This window comes from Canis aureus, chromosome 10 (genome assembly GCF_053574225.1).
Source record: "Canis aureus isolate CA01 chromosome 10, VMU_Caureus_v.1.0, whole genome shotgun sequence".
Lineage (NCBI taxonomy): Eukaryota > Metazoa > Chordata > Mammalia > Carnivora > Canidae > Canis > Canis aureus.
This window is the reverse complement of record NC_135620.1, coordinates 43,455,455-43,465,813: the sequence shown is the minus strand read 5'-3', so window position 1 is coordinate 43,465,813 and position 10,359 is coordinate 43,455,455. Positions and strand designations below refer to the sequence as shown.

The 10,359-nt window shown below is 36.2% G+C and overlaps 1 long non-coding RNA gene across 2 annotated transcripts in view; it reads left to right on the top strand.

The window, feature by feature from the left end:
* The first annotated feature begins 10,029 nt into the window (after nucleotides 1-10,029).
* Nucleotides 10,030-10,359, top strand: part of LOC144322296 (uncharacterized) — a 37,240-nt gene continuing 36,910 nt past the window's right edge. For both annotated transcript variants that reach the window (XR_013387889.1, XR_013387888.1), the window contains exon 1: nucleotides 10,030-10,118. This is a non-coding gene — a long non-coding RNA (uncharacterized LOC144322296). The remainder of the gene's footprint in view (nucleotides 10,119-10,359) is intronic.

The window sequence follows — 10,359 nt, the reverse complement described above, 5'->3', positions numbered from 1 at the left end:
TTATTAGGGTAGATTCATTTTTGTTCTTCCTTTCTTTTCAGAGCCACTTTTCTCAGAATAACTAATCTTCCACTTTCTTCCACTCTACATAACGCATATTTCCATTGGTTGTAATGTTTTCATGTTATTGTTATCTCCTGACTATAAAAATGAAATTACGTGCCAATGGAGCAAACTTTTCACTCTGCACATAAAAGTTAATGGCTTTTAGAACTCCATGCGTTTCAATCAGATAGTTTTGCAGCTGACATTAACTTGGCTTCTTGGATGGTTGACTTAGAACGTCAGCTACCTAATGTGATAATACCAATTCAAGTAGAAAACTGAAGTGATAATTATCATTCATCAATAACTGCCGATGAAGAAATGATAATTACAGAAAAAGGCTAATCTTTCTCCATCTGAACGTATACTTAGTAAGAATTATAAAATGTTATTGTTTCACAAGACTGTTTTTATGAGATATATTAATCTTGAGACATTACAGAGATGAATGTAAAAAATATAAAAAGGTATTTTTTAATTTCTAAAGAAACCTCCATAAAGCATTTCCTATTAACATCTTTTAAAAAATCTATTCTAAAACTTTTGCTTGATTTTTTTTCTCTTAATGATCCAAATGATAATTATCTCTGATCTCATCAAAGAAGTTCATGAATATTGCAGTCAATTTGCACCCTACCTCTCAAAGGAGTTTTAGAATTTGGCCATCAGATCTTGTTCATTCTTCGCAGAATGGTAGAACTGACCTCTTTGTAATCCAAGTGACAAAAACACAGATATTCTGCAATTACTGGCCTGTGCCAGATGACAGTAAAGTACATAGACACTCAAAGTCAATCAACAGGAATCAGACTAGAAACATAACCTCTTAGTCTGTTTATTGGTGCAAAAGAGGGAACAGGACCAGTGGGCAGAAAGAGAAAAAGGGCTGCACTAGGATTGTGAGGAGCGAGTGATTGGTTATATATTTTTAAACTGAGGGTGGGGGCAGGCAGAGATAAAGCAAGTCTCCAAAAACGATTTTCACATGTTTAAGAAGACTTAGAGTATCCTGGAGGTCTGGCTATTGTCTAGCTAAGGTTGCATTTTGCCTTTAGCAAATCATTAACTTTAAGACAGTTGGGAATTCCTGGAGGAATGTCTGAATTATTTGCCTCCAGTCTTTGTCAATTGGCTGCAGGTTGTATGGAAATTTAATTTTATAAATACCATTTTAAAGAATCGGATTTAGACAGAATAGTGAGTCAGTTATTATAACATTTGATTAGGTGATAGAAGAGAAGAGAGAAATTTCAGTAGACCCTAAAGGGAAAGAAGGATCTGTTATGGTCAATGAATGTTTTGTATTTGCTTAAACTCAGTCTTCTTTATGTACAATGCACAGTAAAATATTGACTACAATTTACATGTGAGTTTTTTTTTTATACAGGATACTGATACTTAATAGAAGAACAATTTCAGAAAATTACTTCACTTTTCAGTCAAACGAATTTCATTTTTAGCACACATTTTTTCATATGTCATTGAATAAAATTTGAGATGATTAAATTAGACAACTAAATTAAATTAGACAATTTCTTTAAAAGTTTCAAAAATGGGGGCGCCTGGGTGGCTCAATTGGTTGGACATCTTGCCTGTGGCTCAGGTCATGATCCTGGGGTCCTGGGATTTAGCCCCACCCTCATCAGGGTCTCCGCTCAGTGGGGAGCCTGCTTCTCCCTCTGCCTGCTGCTCTGCCTACTTGTGCTCAAACTCTATATCAAATAAACAAATAAAATCTTTAAAAAAAAGTTTCAAAAATAAAGCCAAAGTGCTACCAAAAAAATGACACTCTTATTAGTTGTTTTTGTGCTTCTATGTCTGCTGTATCAATCAGTGCTCCAAAATACTATTTGTATATGTTTTTTACTTCCTTTACTTAAAAGTTTTATATGATTTTATATGATTAAACAAATAAAAAAGAAAAGCTAGGTTTCTGTTGAGATTGGTTATGAGGATAGATGAGGAAGTACCTAGGGATAAATTAGCAGCACTGAAAAAAAGGAGAGGCTAGGTAAGAGGTTCAGCAAAGGGGGATGAGAGCCGATAGGTCAAAGTGAAGAGACTTGTGTAAAAAGCTCAACTGGAGTGGATCTTATAACACATCCTACAGCCAGATGAGCCCCTGGTAAAGAAAGTCAGCTTGGGATGGGATGCACACTAAAGTTCAAGACCATCTGAGAGAGAAACAGAGAGAGAGAAAAAGGAGAAGGTGGTGGTGGTGGTGATGGAACTAGAAGGAACACAAAAGCTAAACCACTAGAAAATTTTAATAGTCAATGATACTATGGCTATAGGAGACAAAAATGAACTAGGGATCCACATAGTTGCCAACAGTTGATTTATGGAGCCAGATTCATGATGTTGTGTAAACCAGCCTAATTCCCAAACAGGAATGGATCTTGATGTGTTCCCTCATTCTTGCTGGTTGGCTCCACTTAAGCATTAGATATTCAACTATATTTGTTAACTGGGCATAGCCATCCTAGATTAACAATACCTTAAAGGGACCTTTTCCTTCACCTTCTAGTCAAATTGAAAAGCTTCATTGAGAATGGTTGAAACTATATTTTGGGAGGAATATTAAGCAGTTTACCAGACAGTTAATACACAATGAATTAGCATTCACTGTAGCAATGAGTTATTACTGGCAAAATAATAAACATCCTAGAAAAAATTTTGACAGTTGTTCCAGAGGAAGCTGTAGGTAGTTTGAGGGCACTTTTTAGGTTTGGGGCAGTGTAACTTGAAGGACAAATGTCAGTTGTCTAGCAAACTATGTGTAGACTCATGCATATAACCCATATGTGTAGATAGGTATAAGCCACAAACTGGAAAATATGTACAGCTAAATTCAGGTGTTAATTTTAACCATTAGCCAAGTTATAATAACTAACTTATCTCTATCATCACCCTGTTTAAATCACTTTACCTTAGCTTTGCATTATTCATGAATCTGCTTCAGTGATCCATATGGTTCCAATTTGTATTCCAATCATCACATCCTTATTATCTCAGCTTTTATACATAATTTTTAGTGTCTCTGCCATCATTTTGCTCATGTTCACATTTGCACCTGGATCAACTAACTACCTGTAACATTAGCTACTGTTACGTTTACGTTTCTACTACACAGATCTAGACAACACTAGCATTTAAGAAATGTGTATTCTTCAAAAGTGTTCTCTACAAATTCTAGCTACATATTTACAGAAATGATTGTCTCCTTACCTTTGCAAACCACCAAAGTGCTTACTTTGAAATAAAAGGAATGGTTTTGTAGATCACAATGTTGTTTGGCAAATAAAGAATAGCTTTTCTGAATGGGTGCAATTCACAAAAATAAAAATAAAAGTCCTCTCTACTGTGCAGACATCATTAATTCTCCATTATCTGCTATTTGCATTATCACACCTTTCCCCTGCCTCTAGTAAGGAAGGTAGTTTTCCATAACACTCATGAATATGGACACTGGAATCAGCAAGCCCTGAATTTGAACTGTGGTTTTGCCACTTACTGGCTGTGTGACCCTAGATAGGTTATCAAATTATGAAGTCTCATTAAACTCATATGTAGAAACAGATCATAATCTCCATCACCAAGTAATTTGTAATAAAGATTTTATGAAAAACCATAAGTAAAGCTTTTAGCACTGGGTTTGTTAATTACTAAGCCCTCAAGAAATGATGGAATTTGTTAGTTTTTGTTGTCAGTATTAGATTGTTTCCATCCATTATGTTAAGACCACATAAACATAGAAAATTACTAATAATTTACAAAATTAGTGAAGTAACATCATTTACTCCCTGGTCTATAACCAAACATACATTTGGAGGAAAGTAAGATCCCTTACTGACATACATACATTTACATAAAATCTGAATTGAACCCTAATGAAGCAGGTATAAAAGGCGAATAAAACAATGATCAACCAGAGGGATACATAGAGGAATGCCAATCACTAGCTATATGATAAGTGTCCCAGAAAAAACTTGGGCCTCTTTTCAGGATGACAGCAGGTACTTTTTGGCCATATCAGGCAAGAATAATTCGAGTGACTAGTAGTTTGAATGACTGTGGCTTACAGAGGTCAGCCATATTATGAACTCTGTGAAGTATGAGTTTCTGGTTTTAGGCATTCTTTAGGAATTCATATAGAGGAAGAATACTGAGCAACTGCTACAATGACCCCTAAGGAGAAAAGGGATAAGATCCAGCATAAAATCAGCACTGAAGTAGAATCCATCAAGTTATCTTTTCCTGACCATTGCCCTGCAGTTACAGATTTAATGTTAGCAAAGATTTTCTTTCATTAGAATGGTTTGATTGTGCCATACAAGAGAGTCTTTCATTTTGCAATAGAGCCCTACATCTTGAGAGATCCCAAGATATGCAGAGATAAAGATAAGTATTTCCATAAATGAAATTGTTCTTTTGCAATCATGGATACATCCATTCCTTTTGGCTTTTTCACTGGATTTCCAAATCAAAGATGAAGTCAAAAAGAGGGAAAAAAAAGAACTCTCTCAGTAACTGCTGTTGATCTGATGGGATAAAAAAAATACAAAGATTTGGAGAAAAAACAAAACTGGGCACTGAGAAATGTATGAATTGTTGAATCACCATGAAGCTAATTGTCCACCTGAAACTAACATGACATCGTATGTCAATTGTACTTCAAAAATAACTTTTCAAAAGTTTTAAAAGAAAATAAATTTTTAAAAATTAAAAAAATAAGACTCTAAAAGGAACAGTTTATTGTATTTTTGTTATGATATTAAGAAAGCAATTTAAGGTGATAGGATACACTGTCACATTTCACACAGAGATGTGGGGAAATTCATTAATTCATTCATTATATATATATAATTCCCTGGAGGTTAGATGAAGTTGAGAAATGATACATAAGGACATGGGATTATTACTTACTTTTTCTTTCACTATAACCTCAATCCACTGTCTGAGATTAGAATAAACTTTCAGGTGTGATGGTGTGTAGGCATCAAGTAAGTCCACTATGAGTACAGTTTCTTTGTTAGCATCCCTAGAGATGTTCCATTGAACTCTGAGACTACAACAAATTGAAAATCATTGGTCATCAACTTAGGTTTCAGAAATACTGCAATGTTATTATTTAGTTTTTATTAATTTATTCACTTATTTTACAATCTTTTAGTGAATGGCTATTATGTTATAGAACTTGTACTAGGCCTAGAGATAGAGATATGTAAGACAAGAGACTTCCAACAAATACATTTTTGTTTTCTGAGAAAAAAACCGAAAATAACTAAAAGGTCATCACAGGCTATATAATAAGGACCATAGTAAAAGCATGCAGATGCTGAGGGGCACAGAGAAATGGCTTCTTCCCTAGACTGAGCATCAGGGAGTGCTCACAAGATGAGTTGAGGAAAGAGTAAGGGATGTGGAGAAATTGTCAGGGACTCTCCAAGCAGAGCAAAAAGCAAATGAGAAGTTGGAGAAAGTACTGGGTAATTGGGAAATAGCAAAGAATTCAATGTGCTGGAAAAAGAGTACAAGTGAGAAGATTGTAAGAAATAACACTGTGGGAAAAGGAGGAATGTTCTTACATATTTAATGAGCTACTCATGCTTAGAGCAAGAGCGTGGTCCCCCACACATAAAGAAGCTCATCATGTGAGGAAGCATAAATGAATAATTATGAATATGGGCTCCAGAATCGAATTATGTTGGTTAGAATCTTGGCTCTGTTACTTACTAGCTGAGTGGTCTGGAGCAAAATTTTTTAACTCATGTGTCCCATATAATCATCTATAAAACGAGGATAAAAATAGTATCCACCTTACAGTTTGTTTAAAATACAAAGGATTAATACTTACAAGGTAAGTATTTCAAAGACTATCTAAATAATTAACTGCTTTACTACTTCTATTAAAAGAACAGAGGAGGCAAGTTTGTTTGGTCCAATTATGTCATAAGAACCAGTTTCATGGGGTCAGAATAGGGAGTGGTGCCTTTTTGACATGTTGGTCTAGGAATTATGAAAGGCTTTGCCCTGAGGAAGGAATGCACTAGAAGCCCCATTAATCAGGTACTTTTCAATGGAAATGAATATACAATGTCCTTTTTTTTTCTTTTTTTTTTTTTTTGACAAGGAAATGATATGGAGGAAAGATAAGAGAAAACAAGAAATCTAAGTCACAAAATGGAATAGGATGCCAGAAAGAGAATAAAAATTTTGAGTGAGCCCTTCTTGTTTTCCCCCAAAGTCTATCCAAAATCTTCTGCCTGTGAATGTAGTCTCCCTTCATCTAGTAGTCATATGAGGCAGAGAGTAGAAAAAATAGTTATTTATTTATTTTAGAGAGAGACAAAGAAAGGGTGCACACAAGTGGGTGGGGCAGCAGGAGAGGGAAAGAATCTGAAGCTGATTCTGCACTGAGTGCAGAGCCTGAGATATGGGGCTCAATCTCACAACCCTGAGATCACTACTTAAGATGGAACCAAGACTCGGATGTCCAACTGACTGCATCACCCAGGTGCCCCAAGTAGTAATATCTTTTGAAATCTTCTCCAAAACCTAGAACAGTACCCTAAGGGGAGTGCCAACTCTGGATTGATTCTGTGCTGGTATTAGACAAGGCAATATAAACATTTCATGGTAAAGCTTTAAAATTTATTTCAAAAGTTAAGAATTCAGAGTCTTTATTGCCACCATTAATTAGGGACTCTAAGAGAGGAATTTTCATACACACACACACACTAACACATACACATACACGAGCATACTACAATTCAATTCTGGCACTAAGTGTCCAAAATTAGTATAAGTTTTACAGGTTAAAGTGCAGTCCCCAACAAAACTGCTTTCATTTCAGATGCCAGCTGGGAGTTCAGAAGTCCTCAGGCCACCCACAGTTCTGACCAATATGGCTTCACATTTGGAGATTTCATGACTCCTTCGGGCTTGATACTTTACCAGAATGGCACATAGAACTCAGAAAAATACTGTAATTATAAAAACAGTTTTATTATAAAGGATACAAATCAGGACCACAAAAAGAGGAGACACCTATGGAAGAGGTCTGGGAAGGTCCTGAGGTCCTTTCCCCAGGGAATCAGGACGTGTCATCCTCCTAGTACAATAATATGTTCACTAACCATGCCTTAATGTCCACAGATTTTACTGAAATTTCATTATGTAGGCACAATTGATTGAATAATGGGCCACATGATTGAACTCAATCTCCAGCCCCTCTTCTTCCCAGAAGTTGGTTGATAGCATGTGGTTCAAAAGCCTACCATCTAATCACATGGTTGGTCTTCCTGACATGGCCTGGCCCCATCCTGAGTCAGCATGGTAGCATTAGCTTTTGAGGAGTCCACCCTAATCATCTCCTTAAGTGTAAACTCAGTTGGTCATTACAGGGCCTCATCATGAACAACAAGGACACTCCTGTCACTGAGGAAATGCCAAGGGTTTAGAAGCTCTGTCCCAGGAATCTGGGACAAAGGTCAGACAAAATTTTCAGTTACAAAATGCACACATACGTATGTGTGTGTATACATACACAGATGTACTTTTACACATATTTACTTAAATGCCAAACAGCTCAGAGCTTGATAATGTTTATATGTACTGTTGCAGACACTGAGAGAATAGGGAACATCACTGAGCTTAAAGTTTGATTACAGAACTGGGGTTAGGGTGGCATGATGCCAGGCTATCTAGTAATGTTAGGTTCTGGGAAGAAAAGACAAGCATCAAAGACCATGAGTAACACAGCAGGTGCCCACTAATACAAACCTTTGCCTGGCACCAGCCCTAGTGTTCTCGTCATTCTTACCCTTTCTCCAGCATAAACCTAAGGAAAAAGGAGAATGAGGACAGAATTCCATTTCTCAGCAAGTCTGCCCTCTTTAACTTAGCTTCTCTTTATACGACCTGGAAAATTATAACCCTTAGAAACATTGAAATCTTGATTCACTTGGAAGCTTTTATTAAGATATAATTAATAGTTAAGAGGAACTTTACTAGACATTTGGAATGAATTGAACCATTGCCTAATTACCATACTAAGAAATTCCTTTGAAATAAAAATCTTGGGTGTCCAAATCACTTAGGAAACTTAAAAATATAATTTTAAATGGATTGTTGTAGTGTTTATATATTGAAACTCTCCAAAAGAAGTACAAACTGGAAACTATAAGCGTAAAATGAATATTTTAAAATCATTAGCACATTGAGTTGTTAACTGCGCATTTTTATATATAGTGAAAATCCAGAAGAGCTTAAGTTTTTCATGAAATAAGACCTTTAGAATTTGAAATTTTATTTTATTGTATTGCACTTTTAATTTATCAGTTAGTGCTATGTGAATATATCCATTTACATTTCAACAGTTTTTGCAAATGCCTTTTATTTTTAACTCCCTGAGAATCTAAGGATCTCTAAAACAAATGATAGTGCACAAGCAAGGCACTCCAGCTCCACTTGTCTAACCACAGATGAAAAAAGGCATTAAGCGGGGAAAATAATCATTAAAGGATCTTTTACAGTTGGTTGAGGGATTGTTATGATTGGGATGGGAGGGACATTAACTTGCACATTACTCAAAGCAAAGTATAATGATATATTTTACAAGTTAAAGAGGCTTTGCATTCTACCAAGATCATTTTCAACAATATATGGGAAACAGCCGAGCAGTTTCAGAGTATCTTTTTATCTAAATGTGTTGAATTTAAGCATAATTGATCTCAAATACATTTTAGGAGTTGCGTACAAATGCCCACCATGAATGTGGAACCTATTCAAATATGCCAGCACTATACAGCACACTTCTACTAGAATGATCTGCTCAGGTAGTTAGCCTCCCTGATACTTTGGTAAAAGCTCAGTGCAGCCCCAATCTGTGGTAACGATCACATCATAACCTCTTTAAGGGGAGACTGAACCAATGCTAGGTTAGCAGTCAGGTAACCACATTGTTAAATCCTGAATCCTGTGATCCAAGTTCTCCAGCACCACAAACAGAAAAGGAGTATGATCACAATAAATGGTCTTTGGCACATAGACTTTACAAATATAATTGGAATAATTCAAATTTCACAAATCCTTTTCTGGTTTAAGCATATCCAGGATTTCTCAAATGTGATTGTGCATGGCCCTTTGCAGTGCTCTTCTTCATTGATGACACCCAAATATCCTGCTCATTTACTCAGGAAACCAAAGTTCAGAGGCAGAAAGAAACTTGTTCAAGGTCATAGTTCTAAGAATGAGTGAAACTGGAAATTTAACTCACATTTTCTGACACCAAAGCCATTGTTCTTTCTCCTACACTAAGTTTGCACCCTGAGTGATATACAAAATTGGACTTTATCTAAGGTTAATCTAACTTTACAACCACTAGACAAATGGGATCATCTTCCCCTATCTCTGAAGGTTGGTTCTATTTGGATTCTGTTGTGGTTGAAAGGTTTTATTACAGCTGTCCTGGGAGTTTACCCTGGTCTGAAACAACTCAAGCAATCAGCCTTATGTTCAGTTAATGAGTAAAGTTTAAAGGAGTGCTTATTACATGCAAAATTCCATTCCAGTCTCGGTGGAGAGAAAGACATACATTTATGAAAAGAATTATCAATCTTATACTCATACACAAGTCACATATACAAGGGCATCAACCATGCCATTGTACTAGTGTAGAGCTGGAAGCAGTTTAATAATTGTCTGTGTACCACCAGCCCTTTTCAATCTATCCTATGAGTTGTTGCAACCCTAACTACTGAAAGCCTAGCTCTAGTCTGTCCAAAGCTCAAAAATATGTTTTACTTTGTTTCCTTTGCTTCTTATCTTTACTAAATAAATGTGACTCTCCTCATTTACCATTCATTGGGCAGTTGCTTTGGATGAGTACAAAGTGTGATAGTATTCCAGGAATGTTCTGCATGGCCCCTCCCATATGATTGAGCTTCCTATGATGTATTGCTCTATTACATAATTTAGAACTATCAGAGAGGGTTAAAATATAATCTATGTTATAATCAGGTTCTTTTTCTCAAGCCTTCTCAGATTTACTTCTCAAGATGGATCAACAGGTAGAAAAACATTTCTAATTATGATTTTGTCCATGGAAGTTGTAGAATGGGGAGGAAACTTGAACAGGCATTGCTTTCCTTTAAACCTGGATTCTTGGGACACCTCGGTGGCTCAGTGGTTGAGTGTCTGCCTTTGGTTTAGATTATGGTCCCAGGGTCCTGGGATTGAGTCCTGCATCAGGCTCCCCAGAGGGAGCCTGCTTCTCCCTCTGCCTATGTCTCTGCCTCTCTCTGTGTGTCT